This window comes from Ochotona princeps, chromosome 31, assembly GCF_030435755.1.
Source record: "Ochotona princeps isolate mOchPri1 chromosome 31, mOchPri1.hap1, whole genome shotgun sequence".
Taxonomy (NCBI): domain Eukaryota; kingdom Metazoa; phylum Chordata; class Mammalia; order Lagomorpha; family Ochotonidae; genus Ochotona; species Ochotona princeps.
The window spans coordinates 9,579,483-9,606,596 of record NC_080862.1 but is presented as its reverse complement, the minus strand read 5'-3'; the positions used below and the strand labels follow the sequence as shown (position 1 = coordinate 9,606,596).

At 44.3% G+C, this 27,114-nt stretch overlaps 1 protein-coding gene across 4 annotated transcripts in view; it reads left to right on the top strand.

Moving 5' to 3' along the window:
* Nucleotides 1-15,328: 15,328 nt before the first annotated feature.
* JAK2 (Janus kinase 2) overlaps nucleotides 15,329-27,114 on the top strand; it is a 76,701-nt gene continuing 64,915 nt past the window's right edge. Inside the window, exons 1-2 of one of the 4 annotated variants that reach the window (XM_058657320.1) lie at nucleotides 15,329-15,400; nucleotides 24,035-24,120. The gene's annotated coding sequence lies outside the window, so the exon portion shown is untranslated. Of the gene's footprint in view, nucleotides 15,401-23,439; nucleotides 23,586-24,034; nucleotides 24,121-27,114 lie in introns of those variants that run through there. The other 3 variants (XM_058657318.1, XM_058657319.1, XM_058657321.1) reach the window with 3 other exon arrangements.

Here is a 27,114-nt window from a genome sequence, read left to right as displayed (position 1 = left end):
CAATGAACATCTTTACACATAAATTTTTCACCTTCCCATGAGTTCTTTCTTTCACCTGCATTTCCAGAAATGTAGGTACCAAATAGAGGTTGTGACAATTTAATGATTTCTGACACAGCTTCCACTTTGTGGAAAGATCTGCACCAATTTTTATTCTAACCTCAGACGTAATCTTAAACTTCGGATTTGTCTAAAATAGTCTGCCATTGGCATATGTTTCAGGAGGTAACATACATTTTAATTCTCTCTTAGTATATTAAAGAAGTGCTTCTCAGCCAGCAGGATGCAGGGATATTACCCCAGGATCTTGTGAAACGCAGACCTAATTCTGCCAAGTCTGGGTGGAACCCAAGACCCTGTTTTCCTAACAAGTTTGCAAGTGGTTCCCATAAGGATCACATGAAGATCTTCCTGGGGGGAGCCAGGCTGTGGCAGGGGAAAAAGTGGTGAAGCATTTCCTGAACTTTGGGAAAGAAATCAGTTTTGAAAAACTCACTTTCCAAAGAAAGCAAGGCATATGGTGGTAATACTTAGTGAAGAGAATAGAAAGAAAAAAAAAATAAGGTCAACTAGAAGCAGGAGCTTCCACTAAATGCACCCAGCATGATCAGCCCTTTTCGCGAAGGGATGTGTTAAAGATGGAAATTTTATATTCAGATTAGTGTTAATGATAGTCTTCTATCAAGACAGGCAACATTTTCAGTTTTGTCATTAAAACACATCATTCTCTTTGAAATCATTAATCTCTCTGTAGAAATATCACAGGTTCTCACTGGGCAAGTTTCAAGGATTATTGTTATTTATAAACAAATTCAAACCATTTTTTCTTAAAGATGTGTTTATTTGAAAGGCACTTAAAGAAAGATACTGAGACAGCAAAAAAGAGGGGACAGTCCCTCAAATACTTTGTTTCTCTTTCTTTCTCTCTCTCTTTCTTTCTTTCTTTCTTTCTTTCTTTCTTTCTTTCTTTCTTTCTTTCTTTCTTTCTCTTCCTTCCTTCCTTCCTTCCTTCCTTCCTTCCTTCCTTCCCTGCTTCCTTCATTTCTTTCTTTCTTCCTTTCTCTTGTTTCTCTCTCTCTTTCGTTCTATATATTTACGTGACAGAATTACAGAGAGGGAAATAGATCTTTCATCCACAGCTTTACTCCCCAAATGGTTGCAATGGTCCAGCTTGTTCCAGGTCTCCCACATGAGCACAGGGGCCCAAGCACTTGGGCCACATTTTGTTGCTTTCCCAGGTGCATCAGCAGCAAGCTGGACCAGAAATGGAACAGCAGACACTCAAACCAGCTCCCAAATGGTATGCCAGCCCTGCAGTGGTTATTTTATCTGTTACTCCAAAATTCCTTTTCTTTTTCTTTGAAAAACAGAGGCCTATTTACTTTTTTTTTAAGATTTATTTATTTTTATTACAAAGTCAGATATACAGAGAGGAGGAGAGACAGAGAGGAAGATCTTCCGTCCGATGATTCACTCTCCAAGTGACCGCAACGGCCGGTGCTGCACCGATCTGAAGCCGGGAACCAGGAACCTCTTCCAGGTCTCCCATGCGGGTGCAGGGTCCCAAAGTTTTGGGCTGTCCTCGACTGCCTTCGCAGGCCACAGGCAGGGAGCTGGAAGGGAAGTGGAGCTGCCGGGATTAGAACCGGCGCCCATATGGGATCCCAGGGGCGTTCAAGGCGAGGACTTTAGCTGCTAGGCCACGCCGCCGGGCCTGGCCTATTTACATTTATTGGAAAGGCAAATTTACAGAGAGAAGCAGAGACAGAGAGAAAGATCTTCCATCTGTTGGTTTACTTGCCTCATGGCTGCAAAAGCTGGAGCTGAGCTGATCTGAAGCCAGGAGCCAGACGCTCCTTTCTGGGTTTCCCATGTGGATGCAGGTTCCCAAGGACTTGGGCCATCCTTTACTACTTTCTCAGACCATAAGGAAGGAGCTGGATGAGAAGTGGAGCTGCCTGGACACGAACCAATGCTCACATAGGATACCAATACTTGAAGGTGGAGGATTAGTCTGTTGAGCCACCATAGTGGTCCAAGCTCCAAAATGTTTAACATATATTTGTGTGATATGTAATTGAGGCATTGACCAATTTAAAAATCTATTTAATGTCTTAGAAAATAAAGGAGAAATATTGGAAAAGTCTAATTACCTGTTTGTTGGGTACTGTAATTTATTTCTATATTACCAATTTCGGATGATTTTTTTTTTCAGTAGCCAAGTGGCCTGGCTCCTTAAGGATCAAGAATTAAGAGCAAGTATTTGAAGCATGTAGGAAAAGAAATCTTTGTGACCACATCTAGGCCTTCTTTCAAGAGCTCTGTCAACACGAAGTGTTAATTTGCTGGTGTTGACACTGATGCCTGAAAATTCCAGAATTCCGGGAATTCATCCTTCATACCGGGAAGATAAATGAAGGGGAGAATCCTTTAGCTATTTTTAAAAAATTTGGTCAATGATTCTGATTTTCTCTGTAATTATTGTATGACTCCTCTTCCAGTAACTCCTGATTTTTGCCTTGTAGACCTGGACTGACACCAACAACGATGCTAGGAACTCATACTAACGCAGGCAAGGTCCTGAGTCTTAAAATGGTGAAGAAAAAGATAGGAGGTTTTACCATAGTAGATTCTTGGGAGGGATTTTCAGATCTAGCTGGTTTCTATTGAGCCCACCCAGCCCAGGTCTTTGGAGAACTACTAGATGGTACCACGCGGTGGCACAACATACTAACACTCTGTCTGCAGGGCTGGCATCCCATTTACGTGCTCCTCAGAGTCTTGGTCGCTCCATTTCCCATGCAGCTCGCTGCTCATAGCCTGGGAAGGCTGCAGAGGATAGTTCAAGTCCTTGGACCCCTGCACCCACAAAAAGACTGGGAGAAGCCTCCTGGATTTGGATTGATTCAACTCCAGCTGTTGCAGCAATTTGTTGATAGAAGATCTTTCTCTCTCTCTTTCTTTCTTTCTGCCTCCCACTCTTTTTACGACTCTGACTTTCAAAAAACTATATTAATCTTTTAAAAACTAAATAACATCTAATCATTACGAAGAACTACTAATTATACCAGGCTTCACACTAATGACACACCTCAGCTATAGGTGTCTATAACGGTAAACTATTTCCAGTTATTGCTGCTTATGAAAGGCCCCAAAGATTAAATAAATGATGTCTTTTTATTTTTTGGGGGGCAGGAGGTGATAAGGGTGGTCTATTAATTCCAGTCCAATATTAATGAGTGTTACCTAAATTCCCTAAGCGGTGTATCAGTCCTGTAGATCTCTATTTTTTTCCATCAGAATTAGTAAAGAAATGCTTTATGGAACCACAATGCACAGACTTCTCCACTGACCAACAGAATTAGAACTGGTAGTTTTAAAAGAACTCTCCCTGGGCATGTCACATATAGTCACACATAGCTGTGGTTTTCAAACTCAGCTGCCTATTCAAATCACCCTGAAAATGTTTAAGTATCCAATTCCCAGGCTGCACTACAGACCAGTTAAGAAGCAGAAACTAGAATAAAGCCCAGGTCAGGCACCAATATATATACATTTTTTTTTATTTGAGTGGCACAGAAAGAGTTCCAGCTGTTGGTTCAACCAAGCTAGGCTAGCAGAAGGTGGGAGCTGGAACTCAGTTCAGGTCTTCTTGTGGGTGGCAGAAACCCAGCTCCTTAAGGCCTCACCCTCAGTCCCAGAGAAACTGCGTTACCCACAAACGAATCAATAGCTGTTAGCTGGCCATCAAACTCAGGTACTCTGCTATGAGCCCTGCGCATCTGAATCAATAGGCCTTCCCAGGACATTGGTCTTTTTTTGTTTTTCAAACCATAACAAATGTATATAGAAATTGGTCTATTTTCAGCATTCCACAGTCATGATAATAAGCCCAAGTTTGAGAACCATTGCTGACTCTTGTCTCCAACTAAACTAACCCATTGTGAATAAAACTGTGTACCTCTTGCCATGGATGAATTAGATTAGTGGTTCTCCTAGATAAATGTTCACCAGATTCCCTTGGGGTCTTGTTAAGATCCACTCAGCAGCAAGGGTGTTGGGATTCTGTACCTCTAATAAGTTCCCAAGGGCTACTGCTGCTGCTGGCGAGAAAACCATACTCGGAGTAGCAGTCAGGTTTGACTGTATGCCTGGCATCTGAATGAACCTTCAACCAGCAAAATACAAAACAGGAGGATGGTGGCGAGGATTTCATATAGAGAGCCAACATTACAATGATTCATTATAGTTAATTAGCTCTAATGAATTTCTGGTAAGAAATCATATTTTAATAAAAACCGGGAGGATTATATAGATAATTGAAAAGTCAGATTTACAGAGGAGGAGAGACAGAGAAGATCTTCCGACCAACAATTCACGCTCCTAACAGCCACAGTAGCCGGAGCTCAGCCAATCTGAAGCCAGGAGCCTGGAGTTGCTTCCAGGTTTCCTGCATGGGTATAGGATACCAATGCTTCGACACTTCATCGACTGCTTTCCCAGGCCACAAGCAGGGAGCTGGATGGGAAGCAGGGCTGCCAGGATTAGAACCGGTGACCATATGGGATCCCAGTGCGTGTAAGGAGAGGACTTTAGCCACTAGGCTACTGCGCTGGCTCCACTACAGTTTTTCTGATAGAATTACTTACTGGAAAGACGGAAAAGATTCCAACATTAGTGAGATGTTTTCATCCTTGCCGTGTGGCAATCCTCTTTGAAGAGATTCTTTACTGAAAACCCATGAGCTGAAGCAGACACGATAGTTATGTAAGTTTTACAGTGCTGTTTAAAGTTTGGTTTGATGGGAAGGTATGTCCGTGTCAGGAAACCCTGAACTGTTTGCCAATAATTTCTGGTCCTTTAGAGTACGTGTAGACTGCAGTCCTGTTATTCAACACACAAAGACTGTAAGAAACCTATTTTAAGGAATTCAGTTACAGCTCTGCTGAGCTTATATACAAAGTGTTCGTTTATGTGATATGGCTTATGGCCACAAGGTTAATTTGATCTTGTCATGATTCATTTAAAAATTTTTAAAAAATTTTTTCTCTGTCTTGTTGCCTTACTATGGATCAGTCAATGTTATGGATGGAACAGGACTTGGTGCCTGAAACTAATGTGGATATTTACAAGCCCAAGTCCTGTGTTAACCCATGGTGACTGAACGTGATGAATAATTCCAGCCTGAGATCTCGCCCTCGGCACATGTGTCCCAGGTGTGTTAGCTTTCCAGCTCGGCACATGCTGTCCAGCTTCCAGCCTCTGCCACATACCCTAACAGCCAAGTTCCGGACATGGCCCAAGTACACCTCCAAGTACAAGCCTAAAGAAATGCTTTCTTCCTCAAGAGCTGCTGGCAGGGTTGTTTTGTTTGCTTGTTCATTTTTGTAGTTGCTTTTAGTATTTTTTTTAAAGGATGTATGTGTTTTTTGAAAGCCAAAGTTACAGAGAGAGAGAGAGAGAGAGAGAGAGAGAGAGAGAGAGAGAGATCTATCTTGAGTCTGCTGGTTCACTCTCCAAGGGCCTCAGAAGCCGAGGCTGAGCCAGGCCACAGCCAAAACCCTGGGACTACTGTCTGGCTTTCTCTGCTTCCCTAGGGAAGGATCTAGATTCTAGTGGAGCAGCCAGGACTGCAGCAGGTGCTCACAGGGGATGTCATCGTGGCAGGTCTGTACCACAGTGTGGCCCCTCAGGTAATTTAAAATAACAACAACCAAAAGGGCTGGCTACTATAGTTATGCTTCTAGGAAATGAAAATAATGGGAAGACCTACTTGAAATTAACAGATCATTGCATCTCCAAATACAAATGCATGCTAACTATGCAAAAAAGAATTCAGAAACAAACCACAAAAGTAAAATGCAGAAACCAAATTATCTATGATATTCACATACACACTTGCCTTTACTTTTCCTTCTTCTTGTTTTGCTTTTTTTCTAAGTGAGATTGTGTCATCTTTGGTGCAGCCTATCTGCTTTTACTCTATCCTGTGTCATAGTTGCAAGTTTGAGGTTTGCCTAACCCTTTCGCCTCGCCAGACGATTGGCGGAGGTGGCCACGGCTGTGTCTGAGCCCCCTGATAATCCTTATCAGGCTCCCAAGGCGCTCCGGTGAATACTCAGGTCACAACAAGAATGCCTGCTAGACAGTGTTGTTGGTGATATGAATTCCCTCCAGGCAGCGGCACCACCCTTTCAACTGGATTGTCCTTCAACTTTTCCTGCTGAGCCCTCTGTGCCAGCTCCCCGAATAACTGATTAATCAGTGTGGGTCTGGGTGAACAATGAAAAACTTTGTTTTTCAGACCTAAGTTGTTCTTTGGAGGTCTCTTTCTTGCCATTCTTTTCATGTACACACACACACAGGCTTTGAAAAAACTCAATTTCTTATATGATGAGAAAGCTATACATGAATTTAATTTTTTGGTACCAACAACAAATTATCTTTTAATTCAGATTTTCTGTAAATGTTTTAAACACCCTTGAACTCTCTAAAGAGATTTTTTTTACCCCCAAATCTACTTAAATAGGCCAACTTCCTCTACTGGCTTGCTTGTTGCCAAAGTTCACAGGAAAGTGGGAGTGAATTAGATTTCTTCTTCCCTGGTTACGCTTTAAAATCGTGCAGGCAGTAAGCCGGGTATCAAAAGTTGCTTTCTTTGGTCTTATCTATGTTTAAAAGTGGAGAGGGACTTTTACTGAGAAGTATTTTAAAAATCACTAATGTGTTGTTGTTACTATTTGAAGAAAGTTTTCCCTTACCCTTGTGCCAATTCTTTATGTGTCTCTGCTTGTCCTCATCTGCCTCCTGTCTTTACCTTCCTTGTGTACCCAGTTTATAGTCCACGAGCAATTGTTTGTACAGGTGAGCACCCTCATTAAAAGAATCGGAAATCAGAAATGCCCCAGAGTTGAGAACTTGAAACCATGCTTGAGAAATTCTACCCCTGATCTCATGGTATATACCAGCTGCAGTCAAATCATATGAAATAAAAATATTGTATAAAGTTACCTTAAGGCATTGTGTATAAGGTATTTATGATGCATACACTGATTTTGTGTGTGGACTCTGGTTCTACCCCCAAGATATGTCATCCTGTACATGCAATGTTCCAGAATCTGGGAAAAAAAAATACGAAATCCAAAGTACTTCCAGTCTGAAATATTTCTGGTAAGAATTACTCAGCATGTGTTCATCATTTGCATGTATGCTCATTCTGCTTGCCCTTTTTCACTTCCTCTTACTCACCTGGGAAAATTCCAACTCAGCTTTCATTGAACTTTTCCTCCATGCTGAGCTTTGACTGAGAGGCTGAGTGTAGGAGGAGAAAAACCCACAGCCAGGCTGCTAAGTTTCAAATGTTTGACACCCAGTGGGTTCTTAATGTTGATCACATGACATGGGTCTGTTCCTTTCAGCCTCCTCTCTTCTGGATGAGTTTCTCATGCTTTCACTTTTTGTCTTCAAGCGTTCACTTCTGTACTTATTGGCCCCGCCACTATCAGCTAATGACTTGGCTTCCTATGCATAGAAAAACAGAAACAAAGAATAGGTCAGTAGATTATACTCCCCAGCAGAAAGAAAGAAAGAAAAGAAGGAAGAAGAAAAGGAAAAGAAAGAAAAGGAAGGAAGGAAGCAAGGAAGGAAGGAAGCAAGGAAGGAAGGAAGGAAGGAAGGAAAAGCTCCAGTATGAAACCTTCGCCATGCGTGGTCCGGGATCCCATATGGTCACCGGTTCATGTCCCAGCTGCTCCACTTCCATCCAGCTGCCTACTTGTGGCCTGGAAAAGCAGTAGAGGATGGCCCAAAGTGTTGGTACCCAACACCTGCATGGGATACCAAGCAGAAGCTCCTAGCTCCTGACTTCGGATCAGCTCAGCTCCAGCCGTTGTGTTCACTTGGGAAATGAATCAGCAGACAGAAGATCTTGTGGTCTGTCTTTCCTCTGTTAATCTGCCTTTCCCATAAAATAAACAAATCTAAAAAAAAAAAAGTCTCACAGCTGTTTGTTCTGCACTCTGTCACCAGCCTTCTCTTACCCCTTAGCATTGTGCGTGGGAGCCTCTACTATAAGGTGTGCCGTGGAGGTTAGCTTCCCGCTGACCCACTTTCGCTTTGGGGGCAGCATCTGCACTGAAAGCCCACTCTTGCTGCTGTTACACCCTCTTCCCTCTCCTCCAGGACAGTGACTGTGTGTGGTGGGAATACTGCACCTGGGTGTTACCCTGTATTGCTCAGCTCCAGTTTCTCTAGCAGGCAGTCTCCATTCTGGTACTCCTTATACTCCTGACCAAGATTTTCTTAGAATAGCACTATAGTCTGAATTTCTGCTTAACCAATCGTGTCCCCACCCTTCTTTCTTCATTTTTTAATACTATTTACATATTTACGCTGTACATTAATCTTAGGATTAATTAATCTTCTATGTAGACTCTATACTGGTGGGCAGTTCATTACAGGCATTATACAAGAAGTGATCTTTTGGGTCAGGCTTCTTTCACACAGAATGTTTTCAAAGTCCAGCCACGTTGTACAGCATTGTATCAGTACGTTGTTCCTTCTTATTAGGGAGTGATAGTTCATTGCATGGAAATATCACACTGAATTTAGCCATTCATCAGGTGATAAACATTTGGGGTTGCCTCTGCTTTTTGGCTGTTAATACTAGTGCAGTAAATCTTCATGCATAAGTTTCTGGATGGACATGTATTTTTACTTATTTGGGGTGTATACCTAGTAGCAGAATTGCTGGCCCTTGTAACAACTCTATACTTCATCTTCTGGAGGCTCCAGCCAACCTTCTTTTATTTCTTCTTTCTGCAGATCTCAGAGCTACGTGATGGTCTGCAGGGTCTTTCTACCTTCCTCTTTCACAAGCATTTCTCCAGACTGTACATTAATTCCATCCTGACGTCTACTTTCCATAGCCCCAGGCCTGTGCATCCTGGGTAATTACTCTGTGCTCCTTACGGTCTAGTCTATATCCCCCGTCTCTATTTGGGACATTACTCCAACAATTCCCCTTTTGTTTCTTTTTCTTTCCTTTCCTTTCCTTTTCTTTCTTTCTTTCTTTCTTTCTTTCTTTCTTTCTTTCTTTCTTTCTTTCTTTCTTTCTTTTTTCTTTCTTTCTTTCTTTCTTTCTTTCTTTCTTTCTTTCTTTCTTTCTTTCTTTCTTTCTTTCTTTCAGGTTGTTTAGTTTCACTGGAAGGGCAAACAGAGAAGGAGAGACAGAGAAGATCTTCTATCCTCAATTCACTCCCCAAATGGTTACCATGGCCAGAGCTAAGCTGGTCTGAAGCCTGGAGCCAGGAGTTTTTGGCAGGTCTCCCACATGGGTACAGGGTCCCAGGAACAGCCTCCTCTGCTTTCCCAGGTCATAAGCAGAGAGCTGGACGGAAAGTATAGCAGCCAGGATACGAAATTCACCTATATGGGATGCTGGCACTGGCAGGTGAAAGATCAATTTACTATGTCATTGTGCTAGCCACCCCCCTTTAAAATTATCTACTTGAAGATAGATCGATCTGTCTATCTATCTATCTATCTATCTATCTATCTATCTATCTATCTATCGTCAGAATTAGTGTGACAGAGAGAAAGATAGCTTCCATCTGCTGATTAACACCCCAAATAGCTGCAATGGTCCAGGGCTGAGCTTATCCTAAACCAGGAGCCAGGATCTTCTTCCAGGTCTCCCACATGGGTACAGGGGCCCAACTTAGGCCATCTTTCACTGCTTTCCCTGGCAGAGAGTGGATGGGAAGAGAAGCCACGCGACATGAACTGGAAGCCATATGGGATGCTGGCACTGCAAGGCAAAGAATTTTCCTGATGTGCCACTGCGCCAATCCCAAAGATTTATCTATGTAAAAGACAGAGAGAGACACAGAGAAAGAGAGATCTTCCATTTGCTGGTTCACTGCTGAAATGGCCACAATAGGCAAGGCTGGGGCAAGCTGGCACCAGGAGCCTGGAACTTCATCTGGGTTTCCTAAATGGGTGGCAGGAGACCAGGAACTTGAGACATCTTCTGCTGATCTCCCAGAGCCACCAGTGGGGAGACAGATTGGAGGCAAAACAGCCAGGACTCAAATCAGTGCTCAGATATGACATGCCAGCAAGTGCCAGCTCCTTATTTATTCGACCATGCCATTTTTATACATACAAAATTGTGAAGACGTGCTTCCTTTGGGTTCCATGTCCCCTTCAGACACTTTTGCATTTATCATTTTTTCCTTTCTATTTATCTCCTCCCTACTATGCTTTTTAAAAGATTTATTTATTTTTATTGGAAAGGCAGGTATACAGAGAGAAAGGGATACAGAAAGATCTTCCGTCCACTGGCTCATTCCTCAAGCGGCTGCAATGGCTGGAGCTGAGCTGAACCAAAGCCAGGAGCCAGGAGCTTCTTCCAGGTCTCCCATGCGGGTGCAGGGTCCCAAGGCTTTGGGCCATCCTCCACTGCTTTCCTAGCCACAAGCTGGGAGCTGGATGGGAAGTGGAGCTGCCAGGATTAGAGCTGGTGCCCATAGGGAATCCCACGTTTGTGCAAGGCGAGGACTTTAGCCACTAGGTTACCATGCTGTTATACTAGTTTGATCTACATTTTGCTCCACTAGTTTGTAACAGCTTTTGTCAAAGTCATCCTCAATACCTTCACAGGGTTCAGTGTAGTAGACAATCCTTATTCTTATCCTTACTGATTTCACACTCTATTGGTTTTTCTTCTATTTTGGTGGTTCCTAATGAAATCCATTTGCTATTTCCTTTCTGAGGTCTCCAGACTGTGAACACTGAAGTATCCCAGGTTTCTTTCCTTGAAATTTTCTTTTCTAGCTATACCTGCATCTGTTCCCTATACGATTATATCCAGGCTTACAATTTTAAAAAGCACATGTATGCTGATGACCAGCAGATTTTTATTTCCAGCTCGGATGTCTGTTCTGAACTGCAATGTCATATATTTAACTTACTGTCTTTTCTCACACACATAATTAACTTTTCATACTCATGATGAGCAAAATGAAACTTTCCAGCTTGCTTATTGCTGAGTCTGTTTCAGTTGACCACAACTCCATCTTTATGGTAGCCCAGACAAGAATCTATGAAACGTATATTTTTCACATCCTAGTGCCAATTCGTTGGCATATCCTGCTGACTCTATCCTTGGAAGGTATCTGGAATCATGTAACTTTTCACTACTTCCAAAGCCACTTCTCAACTGGTCTTTTCTTTTTTCTTTCTTTCTTTTGATTTATTTATTTTTCATTGGAAAGGCAGATTTTTCAGAGAGAAGGAGAAACAGAGAGAAAGATTTTCACTCCCCAGCTGGCCGTAATGGCCACTGAGATGACCTGAAGCCAGGAGCCAGGAGCTCCTTCCTGGTCTCTCCCAGGCAGGAGCAGGGTCCCAATGCTTTGGGCCATCCTCTACTGCTTTCCCAGGCCACAAAAGGAGAACTGAATGGGAAGTGGAGTAGCTGGGACACGAACTGGTGCACATATGGGATTCTGGTGCTTGCGAAGCAAGGATTTAGCCCATTGTACTGGGCCCTCAGTTGCCTGTTTCAGTGGGCTCCTTATTGGTCTTCTGGCTTTTACTCTTGGCTCTGATAGACAGTTCTCCACATGCTAGCCAGAGTGATCTGTTTGAAATGCAATTAATTATTCAATGACCTCTTTGAAATAACCAGAATCTTTATGTACCATCTGAATATGGTATTAGGAAATTATTGTTAGTTTGGGTGGAGTCTGATGATACATGGTGGTGATGTTTGTAAAAACTGCTTATTAGCTAGAAACACGTACCGTTAGAAGTGCATTCTATAGCATTCACAGAGGAAAGGAATTACATGATATTCTGGGCTTGCAAAATGTGAGGGGAAGCAGAATAAACATATTTAGCAAAATTCTGATAGTGGGGAGGGTGAAAAATGCACTTGGTGGGGTTCAAGGCTGTCATCAATTGAGTTGCCTCATCTTAGCAAATTCGGTAGCCCACAGGGTGCATACTGAAGGATATGATGATTAAGTCTTCTTACTGAACTCTCATTTAGATAGTTCTTCAGTATCAACACCCCGTGATTTTAGAATTTTCTTGATTTGCTCTAAGTGCACTCAATTCTATTTGTTATATTGTGACTCACTGTAGCCTTAATAAAACTAGGGACTTCATATGTGATCTGACCATGATGTTCTGAATACATTCAAATAAATACAGGCATAACAGTTGTTAAAAAAGAGAAATTTTAAGCTTATTTTTCCCAAGGGTATGAAAAATGGATCCAGACAACAAGTTAAAGCAAAATGCCTTAACATTCTCTTCTGCCATTCATTTGTTACTCCCTTCCACACAATGTGAAATGAAGCTGCTTGTCCACCCTCCAAGGCACGGACTCCAGGCCTCACCTAGATTCCACATCACCCCACTTTTCAGCCCACATCACCTTTTGCTTATAAAAGGCAACTTAAATTTGTTGGCTTACTTCCTTTTACTCCCAGTGCATGCGTCCTTTACAAAGTGGTCTTAAACTTGAACACACATCAGAATCATCTAGAAGGCTTATGGGGAAAAGATGGCCAGACCTTATTTCTAGAGTTTCCAACCTGAGGTCTGAGGAAGCTCAAGAATTTTCTAGTAACTTCTCAGGTGATGCTGAAGCTGTTGTTGCAAGGGACATGTTTTGAGAGCTACTGTCTAAGATGGAGTAGCTGAAAGCTGTTCCCAGAAACAAGAGCCTCTCCATGCACAGAAGGTTTTGCTACATATCCTACACTCATCGTGCTCCCAGATGCCTCTTGGGGTCATGTAAAGCTTAAGAATTTAATGGCTCATCTTCGGTCATTGTATGTAAAACTTTGTAGGTAGGAGTGCATATTTGGATAGGCTCTGTCACAAGCAACAAGAGTAAAGGAAATAATATTTACTGCCTGTTTGTCTTTATAGCAGGAATAGGGTGTGGTTATTAGAAGTAACAATGAAGCCAGGCCCTTGGGACTTAGTTGTGGCCTTGCAGGGTTTCTGGGAGAGTTATTCTTTTGTGCCTCAGTTTCTTTTGACATAAAGACAATTAAAGTAACTACCTCAAGACCCAGGCTGTGGCTAGTGGAGTGGATTAAGGCACCGCCTGTCTCTACTGGCATCTCATTTGGGTGCTGGTTGGACTGGATGCTCCTCTTCTGGTATAGTTCCCCACCAACTTACCTGGGAAAGCAGCACATTGATGACCCACCTGCTTGGGCACCTGCACACGTGTGAGAGCCACAAAAGAAGTGCCCCGACTTCTGACTTTACTGCCCCAGCTTTATCCATTGCAGTCATCTGGGGAATAAATCCGTGGATTAGAGACCTCTCTCTCTCTCAATAGCTTTTCCATTCAAATAAATGAAATAAATCTTTTTAAAAATGCAAAAAAAAAAAAAAAAAAGAGAGAGAGAGAGAGAAGAACTGCCTCTGTGTGGCAGTGAAATTCAAGTGATTCCATGCACATAAAACCCTTGAATAATGTCCATTGTCCAATAGGTAACTTCCTCTGCTGCTAACTGTTGTTGTTAATCAGCAATTTAGTAAGTGTTTTCTATGTATTACCTTATTGTAGCTTCAAGTCAAGTCTGAAAGCAAACACTGCAGTTGTTGTGTAGACTAGGAGACTGAAGCTCTGGTAAGTTGAATAACAGCAAAGTCTCCCAACTATGAATGACCCCTGGTCTTCGTAGTTTGCCAACATTTTCCTAGGCAAATCATTTTCTCCTATAAGGAAAATGGTCCAGGTAAGCCGTACCATTCAAAAGTATATTTAAAATTGATTGGATAGTGACATGCTTAGTCAGTATGATTGGTGAATTTTTGTAACTGAGTGTTATTTTGTCTAATTTCAAATTTATTAAAGACAAGCCATGGAGGCAAGGATGGCTTAGGAGCATGGCTACATGTAACACACTAACAAATACTGAACATTTGCAGAATACTTGTCACATAATAGCTGTTTCAAAAAATACATGTTGAACCTTTGCAATTAATGTGATTAGGATTAAAATTGCTTAGAATTAAAGACTAGTACTATCTAGAATTAGTGAGATAATAGAGAAATGGGCATTGGGATGCAATCATGTGATTTTTGGAGCCAAATGGTCAATGGCCAGTAAAGTTTAAATATGCATTTCTTTTAGTCTAGAGAGTCTATTTACAAATATCTATCCTAGAAAATACTCATGAAATGCACTTATAATAATGTTTAAATTTATCAATTCTTATAATTGTGAGACATTGGAAAGCTAAAAATTCATACATGGAATTATTTCATCAATTGGATACATCTGTTTTATCGGAGACTGAGTTTAAAAGTGTGAGGCAGGGCCCGGTGCAGTGGCCTGGTGGCTAAGGTCTTCGTCTTGAACGCACCAAGATCCCATATAGGCACCGGTTCTAATCCCAGCAGCCCTGCTTCTCATCCAGCTTCCTGCTTGTGGTCTGGGAAAGCAGTCTTGGGAATCTGCACCTGTGTGGGAGACCCAGAAGAAGCTGCTGGCTCCTGGCTTCAGATCAGCACAGCTCTGGCCGTTGCAGTCACTTGGGGAGTGACATGGGACAGAAGGTCTTCCTTTCTGTCTCTCCTCATCTCTGTATATCTGACTTTGCAAGAAAAATAAATACTTTTTTTTTAAAAGCATGAGGGGAAAGTAATACAGAACTTAAACTAAAGGTCTCCAAGATGTGTTAAGTTAATAAGGGTGAGAGGGAGACATTTATAGAATTATGTGTCTCGCGTACAAAGTCCAAAACTGCATCTATAGGAAAGATGTAGCAAAATGCACGAAAAAAAGTCTCGGAAAGTTAAGGGGCTACGGACAGTGGGTCAGGAGGAATTTCTGTTTTGTGCATTGTATCTTCTATGTTGTATGGGATTTCCCACAGTTAGTACATATTAATGTTTACTTAGGGAAAGTCAATGAGGAAAATGTGACTTGCCTAAACCATTCCTTACTAAGGACAATACATGGCAAAACGCACAATGAGAAGTGTTCACGAGCCTTAAAACATATCTGTTCTCGGAGTTTGCAGTTTCAAAAATTTTCCAAAGTCATCGTTGTTGTGACATAATTTACTTGGTGACGCTGCGGATTCCCCGAGTATTTCCTGTGAGCACTGAAAAGGCCGAATGGACACATGATATGAAAATTCCCGTGCCATGAGAGTACTCGGCTGAAGAGTTAGCCTGAAGACTATTACAGCACTTTACGCCTGCCCCGTGACAGGTGGAGGTGACAGTAAAATGCTACTTCAGTTTGTGGTGTGTGTTCACGGTCACCTTCTACAAAAAGAGCGACGCAAAACTACAGGTGGATGGCCCTCTTCATGTGTTGTGAGAAGCACAGATGGGAGAAGAGAACACTATTTCCAGGTGTTTTGTGTGTGTGTGTGTGTCAATTTCAGTTTGAGAGGATAGCTTTCTACGCTGTGAAGCAGCTTAAAATAAAGAGATACTCTTTCATAGTTGTGAAGTCTCTGCTTCCAGACTCAAAGTGTTCCCAGGGCCATGTTGCCTGCAAATGCAACCTTTAGGATGTGGTCCTTTCTTGCCTCTTGGGATTTCCAGCACTCTGAGGTGTCCTCACCGGTAGCTGTCATCACTCTAATCTGATTCTTCTTCATTTAGCTCTTCTCTTCCCGCGTCTGTCTTCTTACAAGTAGACCAATCATACTGACATATGATCGCACTTTCCATTGACTACACCCTACAAGGGCCCTATTTTTGAAAAAGGTCACATTCATGGGACTTCCACAGTTTTTTGGTGAGGGGTGGGAAATAACCCATAGTATGAGGCATATTCAAAAAGATCACTGGAAAAAGAACTCTTCATGGATATTGTAATTGTTTTATTGCACCACTTGTTTTTAAGATTTATTTACTTTTATTGGAAAGTCAGAATTACAGAGAGGAGGAGAGACAGAGAGGAAGATCTTCCATCCTCTCCATCCAATGATTCATTCCTCAAGTGGCCACAATGGCCAGAGCTGAGCTGAGCCAATCTGAAGCTAGGAGCCAGGAGTCTCTCCTGTGGGTGCAGGGTCCCAAGACTTTGGGCTGTCCTCTACTGCTTTCCCAGGTCACAAGCAGGGAGCTGATTCGGAAGCGGGACTGATCGGCAGTCATATGGGATCTCGGTGTGCGCAAGGCGAGGACTTTAGCCAGTAGGCTATCGCGTCAGGTCCACCACTTGTCCTTTAATTCCATTTTTTCTCGTCCCTTTGTAGCTGACTTTAAGTTTGACCAGGTTTTTCCAGTGAAGGATCTATTTATTTATAGGAAAGGCAGAGTGGAAGAAGCAGAGACAGAGGTAGGGGAGTTCTTCTATCTGTTAATTTACTTCCCAAGTGCCCACATTATTCAGGGGGAAGGCAGGCCAGAGCCAACTGTCAGGAACCCTATCAGGATCACCCACGTGGGCATCAGCAACCCAAGTACTTCGGCTAATGTCCACTGCCTCTCATCTTTGTTAGCAGGAAGCTGGATCAGCAACACCTAGTAATAGGGAATCAAACCAGAACTCTGATATGAAGTGGGAACATCCCAAGTGGTATCTTAACATGCATGTCACACCTGTGTGAAATTATTACCAACAATTACTTAACATATATGACTTGAATACAGGATTTTGATTCAGTGGCCTTTAAAGCATATCGGTCATAAGTGTGTGTTTTTTAAACATAAATTTCAGGGGTTGGCACAATGGGTAAAGTGGCTAATCCTCCACATCCAAGCGTGGCATTCCATGTGGGTGCTGGATTGTGTTCTGGCTTCTCCACTTCCCATTCAGCTCTCTGCTTATTGGCTCCTGGCTTCAGATCAGCTCAGCTCCGGCTGTTGTGGTCATTTGGGGAGTGAACTAGCAGATGGAAGATCTTTTCCTCTCTGTCTCTCCTTCTTTCTGTAAATTTGCCTTTCCTATAAAAATAAATGTCATTTAAGTTAGAGAGAGAGGGTGGGAGAGAGAGAGAGAGAGAGAGAGAAAGAGAGAGAGAGATACAAACTCAGAGCTTCAGAAAGAGAAGGCAGGAGATTTAAAAAATGGCAAAAGAGAAGAAAAATGTCCGGTTAAGAGCAAATTGTAGATATTTGGAGGTGCTATGTTCAGGCAGTAGACAGAAGGAGAAGTTAAAATTGAGAAATGTGCCATGCCTTACTTCCTGGCTCAGTTGTATAGGTTTTTAGGCAATAGTGAAATACTCAGTAGCCCAGCACACTGGTCTGATAAGTTCATACATAATCCGAGTCAGTACTGAAGCTGGAGTGGGGTGATCACAGCAATTAATATCACCACAGTCCAGAAAATTTATACAATGATTGAGTTACACACAGGCTGAAGAAGGTATGAGTGGGCAGGAGAATGAGAACGGTGGGGGTATAGTAGGTGATGCTATCCTAGCATATTTTACCTTTAGAACAATAGCTGTAGGATGCAATTTTCCTGCAAATTCTGCCCTTCCCCCCTCCCCCTTAGGAGAAAACCGCAGCTTTGGTTCACGAATTATCTCCAAGGTGTCAGCATGAATTCAGTTCATCACCTATCCTGGTATTGTCTGCTGACAGCCCTTTTACAGTGGGTCTTGTAAGAGCCTGTAGGCTTCAGGGAATACCTCAGATTCTCTCTGGCCTTATGATTGAAGGTAAACTTCAAAATGTATGAGTAAATTGAATTAAAAAAATTTTTTTCCATGTTGTGAAAGACTGTATCTTCTTCTCATCGGTGAATTGAGACTTGTCTTACTCTAGTCTGTTTTAGCTGTAAATACTCTGAAACTTTATCTAGTTTAAGTAAAAAAGGAGAAATTTTTATAAGGAAGTATTTCTAATATGCCAAATACAGAAAGTTTGCTGGTCCTTGCAAGAAAGAGGAAACTGAAAAGCTATAAGGCCCCAGACCACGTTCCCCCTCCCCTCCCCCTTCCTCTTCCTGCCCTTTGTTTCTTTCTTCTGTCGTTCTGTTTCTCTTACAGCAAACCAACTTTCTATGCAACTCCACACACAAAGATGGCAGCCTCATCCCGCAATAATCTTAAATTCAGAGCCTCGATAACCTTGTTTCAAGTGACAGAGGCTGGTTCAGCTCGAGCCAGGGGTCTACATCCCAGAGTTGAGAAGCACGGCCACAAACAAAGACTTAGGTGCTTAAAGCTGGATACTTTTCAGAGAAAGAGAGCAGAACCCGTTGTCTAAATTAGGCCTTGGAATCTACACTTGATCTTAGCCAAAAGGCCGAGAAGCGATGGCCTTGGGAATCAGTGTATTACCAACTAGCAATTGTGCCAGGAAGATTGCTGCTCTTAAGAGTAAGTCCTGGTAGGAGTCTTTTTTAACAAAAATATCTTCAGTAAGTAGGTACCAGTTTTTTTTCTCTCTCTCCTTCTCTCAAAGATTCATTTGTTCTTTTTATAGGAAAGGCAGATTTACAAAGAGTAGGAGAGAAACCGAGAAAGATCTTCCATCTGCTGGTTCACTCCCCGAATGACCACAATGGCCAGAGCTGAGTTGATCCTAAGTCAGGAGCCAGGATCTTCTTCTGGGTCTCCCACATGGGTGCAATGTTCCAAGGCTTTGGGCCATTCTCTGCTACCTTCCCAGGCAATAAGCAGAGAGCTGGATGGGCAGTGGGACAGCTGGGACTCCAATTGGCGCCTGTGTGAGATTCGGCACTTGCAAGATTTAGCCACTGAGCCCTCAGCTACTTCCCCCACCCCCATCATGCTTTTAAGTTTAAAATGTAGAACACAGGTGCAGTTGACATTTAGCATAGCTGGCCACATGATTACTGGCACTGGAAGGAGCTGATCATTTCCTAGTTTGCCGCGAGGAAAACTGATTGAGCTGACATGTAGGAAAATGTAACTGCTCTGGTTCTCCCGGGGAAGGAAGCATTGTTCATCTGTGCCTTTTTGTCTATAAGGAAAGATGAGACGATTAATGTCAAGACAAGAATATGCTGAAGTGTGGATATTTTGAAAAATTTCTTTGACATAGTCAACCTAATTTTAAAAATGAACAAAAATGAATGGTCCTGAAATATTTTGGATATGTAATGTAAAAAAAAAAATGTTTGCATGTTTGTTAGCTTAACTCATACTCTCTGCCTTTACCTTTTGCTCAATCAATCTGGGCCCTGAATAAGTCAGCCCTGAGTACTGTTTCCTTCTGGAAGGAAACAAACTAAGTCCTAAGTTTTGGATCTATTTCCATATCTTGATTTGAGCTGGTTTTGCCTTCTAACGGTTCCTCCTGCATTTGTGCTCTCACATTTAATAATGCACTTAAGAATGAGGTCTTCATGGCACCATCATTTAGTGACATTATTTTCAAAAATCTCCAAATGCAGGTCTTTGCATTCATAACAACTCGGCTCATTTCCTTCCCGTTCTGTGTGGCGCAGAGCTCTAATTGTGACAAATGTTTCAGGACATTTTTAAGAGAATTCAACGTACTGCTAATACCTCCCAGTGTGCTGTTATCTGTAAAATTGACATTCCATGACCATAATAGACATTTACCAACTGTGCTAAAGGTTTTAAAATACTGCTTTTTTCTTAAATGATTTATTTATTGTACTTGAGTTACAGAGAGAGAGATTTTTTTCATCCATTGATTTACTCCCCAAATGGCCACAACAGTCAGACTTGGGACGGTCTGAAGCTGGAAGTCATGAGCTCCTGCCAGTTCTCACTTGGATGTAGGCCCAAGCACTTGGGCCATCCTCTGTTGCTTTCCCAGACCATTAGAAGGGGAGCTGCTAAGACAAGAACCAGTGAGCATGTGGGATGTCAGAGCTGCAGGTGGAGGATTTGCCTACTGTGCCACCACAGCAACCCCTAAAACGCCTTTTCATTTAATCTTCAAAATATCTCTTTGGACAGAGCTATTATCATCCTCATACTAATGTGAAAAATGAAAGCTTAAGACAGTTTAAGTGACTTATTTGGTGAACCCGACTGAAATCACTGTTACCCAGAGTCTCAGACTGAAGTTTTTAAACTTTTGGTCCTGGATTGAAAGCCTTGTCTTCGAAGTAAAACTACGTAAGAATTCAAAAGTGATACAGAATCCCAGGCTCCATCTCACATTCAATGAATCAAAGCCTTGTAAGGGTGTTGGGTTTGAGAGTGACCATTAAGACATACTACAAGGCCTGTCCATGGTAGAAGCCCAGTTTGGTAGGCAGACCCCACACACAGCCCCACAACTGGTCGTTTCCATTAATGTCTACCTTTTGGCTCTGGCCATATAATCAATTCTGAATCTCAGTGTGTAGCTATGGAGCTCACATCTTTTGTTTCTCCATATTGCACGGATGTCAGGAAGAACTTGGTTAAATCCCTTGGAATTGTCCTTTACCATTAGCAGAGCAAGAGGAAACTTTCTGAAATGTTTGCCCTGGGAGCAGGTTCCTACTGTGAAAGTCACCAGGAATCATATAAAGAACTCAAAAATTCTTTAAGACACAGACTGGAAAAAGTTCAACATCTCAGGGTAGCCAATCTTAGTGAGGAGAGAGACTTTGAGTCTTTGAGTTACTTCATCTTTCTGTGAGGTGGGAAAACTTCTTAGTGTAATAAGCCTAAGGATAATACATTTCCCTTATCCATCTTATCTTCCATAACTCAGGTTCCTAATATGAAAAAAAAAAGAGGGACAGGTGGTTAGCGTGGTGTTGAATATGTCACTTGGGATGATCATATATCATTTCAGGGTGTTTGGTTTCAAGATCCAGCTGCCCTGTCAGTTCCAGGCTTCTGCTAATGCACCGTGGAAGGCAGCAGATAATGGATCAAGTACTGGAGACTCTGCTACCCACGTGGGGCTTAGGAGATTGAATTCTTGGCTTCTTGCTTTGGCCTGGCCCAGCTCTAGCTGTTGTGGGCATGCAGGGAGTGAATCAGCAGATGGGAGGGCCCTCTCTATCTCTTTGCCTTCCAATCCAAATAAAAACCCAAACAAATAATAATAATAATAATAATAAACCCTATCTTCCTTCACAAAATATCCTCAATATTCAAGTCAACAAACTGTGGACATGAAAAAATATCATGCCTACTTGAATAATACATCATTGCAAAAAATATACACAGCACTTAAAGATTCATTTAGAAATCAAAGAAAGAGAGAGATTGCAATTGATCTGCCATGTGCTGATTCAGTTCCTAGAAGGCTGCGACGAGGCAAGGCTGGGAGCCAGGGACTTCATCAGGATCTCCAGTGGAAGGGGCAGGAGTCCAAGCACTTCTCCCAGGCCTTTAGTGCAGAGCTGGATCAGAAGTGCAGCAGCTGGGAAGTGACCTCAAAGAGGATCCTGACGTCACAAGCGGTGGCTTTACCCACTGTGCCACAATGCCAGTCTATTACCAGTACTTATTAGAATGAATGCTTTTGCCTCGTTTCTAAATTGTTTAGTCTTTGACAACAGGTATTCCCCCCGCCCCTTCTCACAATAGGTAACACTTCCATTTCTGCAGTTTGGATGTTTTTCATTTTTACCATGACATTAAGATCACCTTCACTACTTTGGGCTTTTGTTTTGGTGTCTACCTCAGTAATAGTTTTTGGAACCCATAGTTGTTGCTGTTAGTAATTTTATATTTTAGGCAGATTTTAGATTTGTCATGGACTCACAACTCTCATTTCTAATCTCTTTAAAAGAAGGATCTTCTGGCATCTTTTACCTGGAAGAGGGTAGCTGTAGTTACCCAATTTCCCTACAAATCCCTCCCTCTCATCAGGAAAAAAAAAACCAGCTTTATCAATTATTTATTTTAAAGGAATCAGCACAAATTCAAGTCATTTCCTGTTCTGCTATCATCTACTGAAAGACCTTTTGCAATTGGTCTCGCAGACGAGAACAAAACTAAAAATAAGACATTCAACACAAAGTACAGCCCAATAGCAAAAACTCGCCACTCAACCTAAGGTAGACCTTAAGGCAAACCCCTAAGTGGCTCACTTCCCCTCAGTTGACAGAGAGGGGCTACCAAGTGAAAGGGGTCAAACACTTCAGCCTTCAGTGTCCTCCAGGCACACTGACCTCTGACCTCTTCCCTTGCCCTTGAACTTGCCAAACACAGCTCCTGCCTATTTTTCAGCATCTCTGTGCTAGTCCCCCAACCTGAAGTTCTCGTCCACGCCCACTCCTCCCATGGGAGACTGACAGGTCGGGTTCATTCTTCTTTTTTATATCTCTATTCATAATGGTCCCAGATTTTGAGATGTCTTGCCTGCCCACTGGAAAACACCACACTCCCACACTCCCCCTCACTTCCTGCTCCATTACTTCGTATTTTCTTTGTGGCCGGTACACATCAGCATCTTATGCAATTACAGTTCTGTGTGTGTATGTGTGTGTGTGTCTCCGGGGGCTGGGGTGGAGTGTCTGTACAGTCCCGTGTACCTAGCAGGCTGTCAGTACTTATGAGGGAATGAATGGGGCTCACTGGGACCATGAAAGTTATTTCTCTAAACGCTCGGCCCGCTTGCCAGCCTGCAGCCCGCCGGGCACCTCGTGGCATCCTCGCCCAGCAGTGGTGGCAGACTCCAGGCAGGGATTTCATCGCAGGGGAACAGCAAGCCTTGAGAGCGCTGCCCACCTCGCGGGGATGGGGGGCCCCAGCGTCCTGCGCTGAGGAGGGGAAGAAGAGGTCTCCGCAGTACCCGGAAAGTGGAAGCGAAAGCAGAAAAGGGTGGGGAAAGTCTGCGTAGGCCCGGCTGACTCATTCCCAGCCGCCTCCAGGGCAGGCACACACGGACACCCTCCCCTCCGGAGAGGGCCCGGCCTCCGCGGGACTCCAGGGCTCGGCCGACCCCGGCCACTTCCACCCAGTCTCGCTTTGGGCCGCGGTAGTAGCGAGGCCGCGTCGCCAAGAGGTCCGACCCCGTCCGTCCGTCCGTCCGTCAGTCAGCCAGCCAGCCTCGCGGCGCACGCGCAGTCGCAGGGCGCGCGCGTCCAGCGCCGTCCGTCCGCCGCCTTCTCCCCGTCGGCGCTGAGGCGGCCTCCTCAGTCCGTCACCCACAGGCCGCCGGACCGCGGCGGGGGTGGCAGGACGCCAACGCCAAAGGGAGCGTCGCCTTGTCGCCTACGGCGCTGACAAGGACGGTGTGGCCTGCGAGAGGGTGGAGACTTGCGGCCGTGACGGCTTCCCGGCTGCCCGGAGTGGGAGTGGCGTGGGTTGCAGGAAGGGGAGAGGAGGAAGAGCGGCAGAAGGGGGCAGCAGCGGCCGCGGCTAACGGCCTCCGGCGGCGCTTGACAGGCTGGGCCGGCGCCGGGCTCTCCGGGGGGAAGTTGGCACCTCCGCCTCTGCCCTTCCCTTGGCCCCTCGGCGGCCGCACCCCCGCCTGGGCCCGTCCGGGGGGCGCAGGGCTGCCCCTCGCCGCGCAGGAAGAAGGCCCCGCTCGCTCGCTCGGTCGCTGCGCTCCCAGGGATGTGAGTGGGGAAGCGAGCCCGCACGGGAGGGCCCCCCGAAGGGCCCAGCCTGGCGGACGCTCGGACCCTTGCCCGCTCTGGGGGCGTCACCAAGACACCTTGGCCCAAGCCGGAGGCGCCTGGTAGGTAGGTAGGACCAGCCTCCCCGGAGAGCATGGGGATGGGGGTTTGGGGGGGGAGCCCCGGGCGCCTTATCGGTGCAGCCGATGGGGTGGGCGTTATCACTGCCTGGCCTCTGGGGGCAGCGTGGGAGGGGCTGGGGGGACCAGCAGCTATCTCTCTCCAACCCCTTCCCACCCTCCCGATCCTCTGCCTCCCATATCCCCATCCCCCTGATCCTGCTACTGGCAATGAACTTGAGTGTCAGGAAAAAAAAAAAATCTTCGTTTAGAGGAAACCCAGAAAGGAGTATGTTGGTTGCTGCTTGCATCCGTGGGTGCCTCATGCTGCCCTCACCACCCCCTGGCTTATCCCTCTTGTAAAATTTTAAGACATTTTAACCTAGAAGAGAGTATCTGTTTCTGTTGGGTTTTAACTGCTGCTTTAAAATATATATATATATCTATTTTTTGTAGGTTTCAAAAGCAGGCAACTAGAACAAGATGTGAAGTGTTTTCTGCACAAAGAGGCCCTCCCTCCCTTCCTCCCTCGGCCACCGACGGTGGGTACCCATCCTGGCTGCCCCCTCCCCGCCCCATGGCTTCCTTCCCTCTGCGAAGAGGGGCTGCGGGTGTCACGGGCTTGTGTAGACAGGCAGGGCGTGTTGCTGCTTAGTCGGCGGGGTTCGGGGATCAGGGCGGTGTTGAACTTTTCGGTGTTGCCCTAGGAGGGCATTGGAGGGGTGCGGTGTGGAGGGTCGCTCTTGGATCCACAGTGGCTGTGCAGGGGGGAGAAGTGGAGTGTTGGCCCTGAACCTTTCAGCTCCAGCGGCCAGAATTTCTCCAGAACGCTTCTCAAATGCTGTGGAGGCCTTAGTTGTCCGTCCTGGGGTTTCTGCTCCCACATTAGGAGACTTGTTTCCTGGATGTTTTTTTTTAATCTGCCCAAGCTTGCTGTGGTCGGTTGAGTTTACCCGGTTGGCTTTCTGGTTGGTGATTACTCTGTCAGGGAGGAAACTCCTTTTCTTTGAATGAACAGGATGAGGACAGGCCTGAATGTGTCAGAGAGGGCAGGAGACATGTGTTGAAGGAAACCCCAAGTGGGAATAAGGGAGGCGACAACTGCTCTGGGTTTCATAATAGCTCTGGGAATGGGAGTTGTCGGGTTCCTGAAGCTTGTGATGCAACGCCTGGGTCATCAGCTTGTACCACTTCAGGTGTGACAGTGGCTTTGGTGAGCTTTTTGATGTGCAAACTCCATGTGCATAGCACTTAGCTAACAGTCCGTGCGTTTATGGGAAGCCTGCGTGGCGGTTGGCTGTGTGAGCACCTGAGGCTTGGGCTTGCCTTAACGGAGCATCCTGTGATTGCAGTGATAACACCTGTGAGGGACCAGCTCCGGCAGTGTGCTTCCTTTGGTGCCCGGTCCCCAGCGCTGTGGGACAAGGGCATCTTTCTGTACTTCACCTGCCTGTTAATGGCGGGCAGAAGCCTTTGGAGGCAGAATTAGAAAAGTGTGTTGACTTTGGAGTCCCATACGGGTTGGAATCATTGTATTCTTCATGCTTGAGACTCGGATGGTTTAAAAACTCTTGAGCTGGGCCCCGTGCGGAAGCCTGGTGGCTGGAATCCTCGCCCTGCATGCGCTGGGATCTCATGTGGGCACCAGTTTGTGTCCTAGCTGCTCCACTTCCCATCCAGCTCCCTGCTTGTGGCCTGGGAAAGCAGTCGAGGATGGCCCTAAGCCCTGGGACCCTGCACATGCATGGGAGACCCAGAAGAAGCTCCTGGCTCCTGGCTTCAGATCAGTTCAGCTCTGGCCGTTGTGGTTGCTTTGGGAGTGATCCGGAGGACAGAGGATCTTTCTGTCTGTCTCTCCATCTCCGTGTGGGTCTGCCTTTCCAATGAAAATAGATAAATCTTAAAACAACTCTTGAGCCTTGCTTCTCTTTGGAGGTTGTTGTGAGGGTTGGAGGAGATGCATACAAAGTGGTAGATTGCTTGGCCACCGTTGGAGTCTTGGCTGCCTTCATGGCTGGGCTGTTAGAAGGAAAATGAGATAAAGGCAGAATGTCCCTGCCAGGACTGGTGTTTCTTCCTCTTCAGTATAAAGGGCCAAAGAGCTTTGAGATGGTGAGCAGACTAAGGGTTAACTCATTGCTTGCCTTGAGTCCCCTTGATGCCCCTACCTGCTGTGGTGCTGCCCTCTTGTGGTTAAACTGTGTTAAGAACCTGTCTTTTGCTCCTCTCCAGCTGCATTTTTTGGGGGGCCTGGTCAGTCTCCCCGTCTCAAACTATGTGCCCAGGTGCATAAAGGAGCGATGAGCTCCTTGAACCGTTAGCCTGAGGTGGTTCAGCTTTAGCGTTATATACCAACATCCCTTATTACACTGTCACCTGTTTGTAAAGCTGTCTTCTTAGAACTTGCTCTGCTAAACAAAACAAAACAAAAAACACAAATCGAGGTGCTGAAATCAATGTGGAACAGGAAGTGACCGTGTGGTAGAGTCGACTTTGAGCCCATGGTTGGAGAAGTTGTATTTTTTTTTTTTTTTAAGGTATGAGGACAAAGCCTATGAAGAATCCTAGTACTTAAGAAAGGCTTGTGGAAAAATATTAGGAGATTTTATTTTCATGGATAATTTTTTTTTGGAATTCGTCCACATTTGTTTTTCACAACACATGTTATTCAAGAACAATTTTGAAGATTTCCTCACGTTTCTTTTGGCCTAAGTTGCGAAGATTCTTAAGGGATTCCTGAATGAAGATGTCTTGAGAACCTCTTGCCTTTATGTTTAATTGGTGGCTTTTCCAACAAAATATAATGCTGGTTACAGCAAATCATGGCTAGATACATTTTTTTCCCTCCTGCTAATAGCTTTAGAACTTCAGTTCTTTTACTTTGTAACTAATTCTGTTGTTTGCTTTTTTTATTCATCTTTTTTTTTTTTCAGTAATATACTACTGCTGCTGTTTAACAACATGGCCCCAAGTGCCAATCATGATTTATGCCCCTTAATTTCCTCCCCTCCTGGTCATGTAGGCTTTCCTTTAGAGATTATGTTTAAACTAGCTCTTTTGTTTATGTTTATATTAACGCAAATGACATGTTTGTATGTCTTCTGGCCTCTCTGATTTCTGCTTTCCTGCCTTGACCACCTGAGCTTAGCATACTGAAAATCTGATCAGTCTCTTCCTTCAGTTTTTCTCAATAGAGCTATCACTGTCAGAATTCTTATTGTGGTGTTCTCTTACCCCCAAATCTTGGCTGTATTGACATTTTTCACCTGTTAAATTTAACATTGTTTTCCTGGCTTTCAGAATACGCTGTCTAATCCACCTCTGCCCTGTGGAGTATTTTGTCTCCGGGTTCTCGGCATGCGTTTCCTGCTGTTGTCTTGGAAGTGGAGGTCAGGAGTTTTGAGAAGCAAGTCATGCTTCTTCTGTTGCTGATAAACTCAGTCTTTCTTCCATGCAAGCCTAATGTCCTTTTACACTGCTCATTAGGTCTGGAACAACTAGTGCCTTACTCTGCTAATCTGGAAAAAGGGAGAATT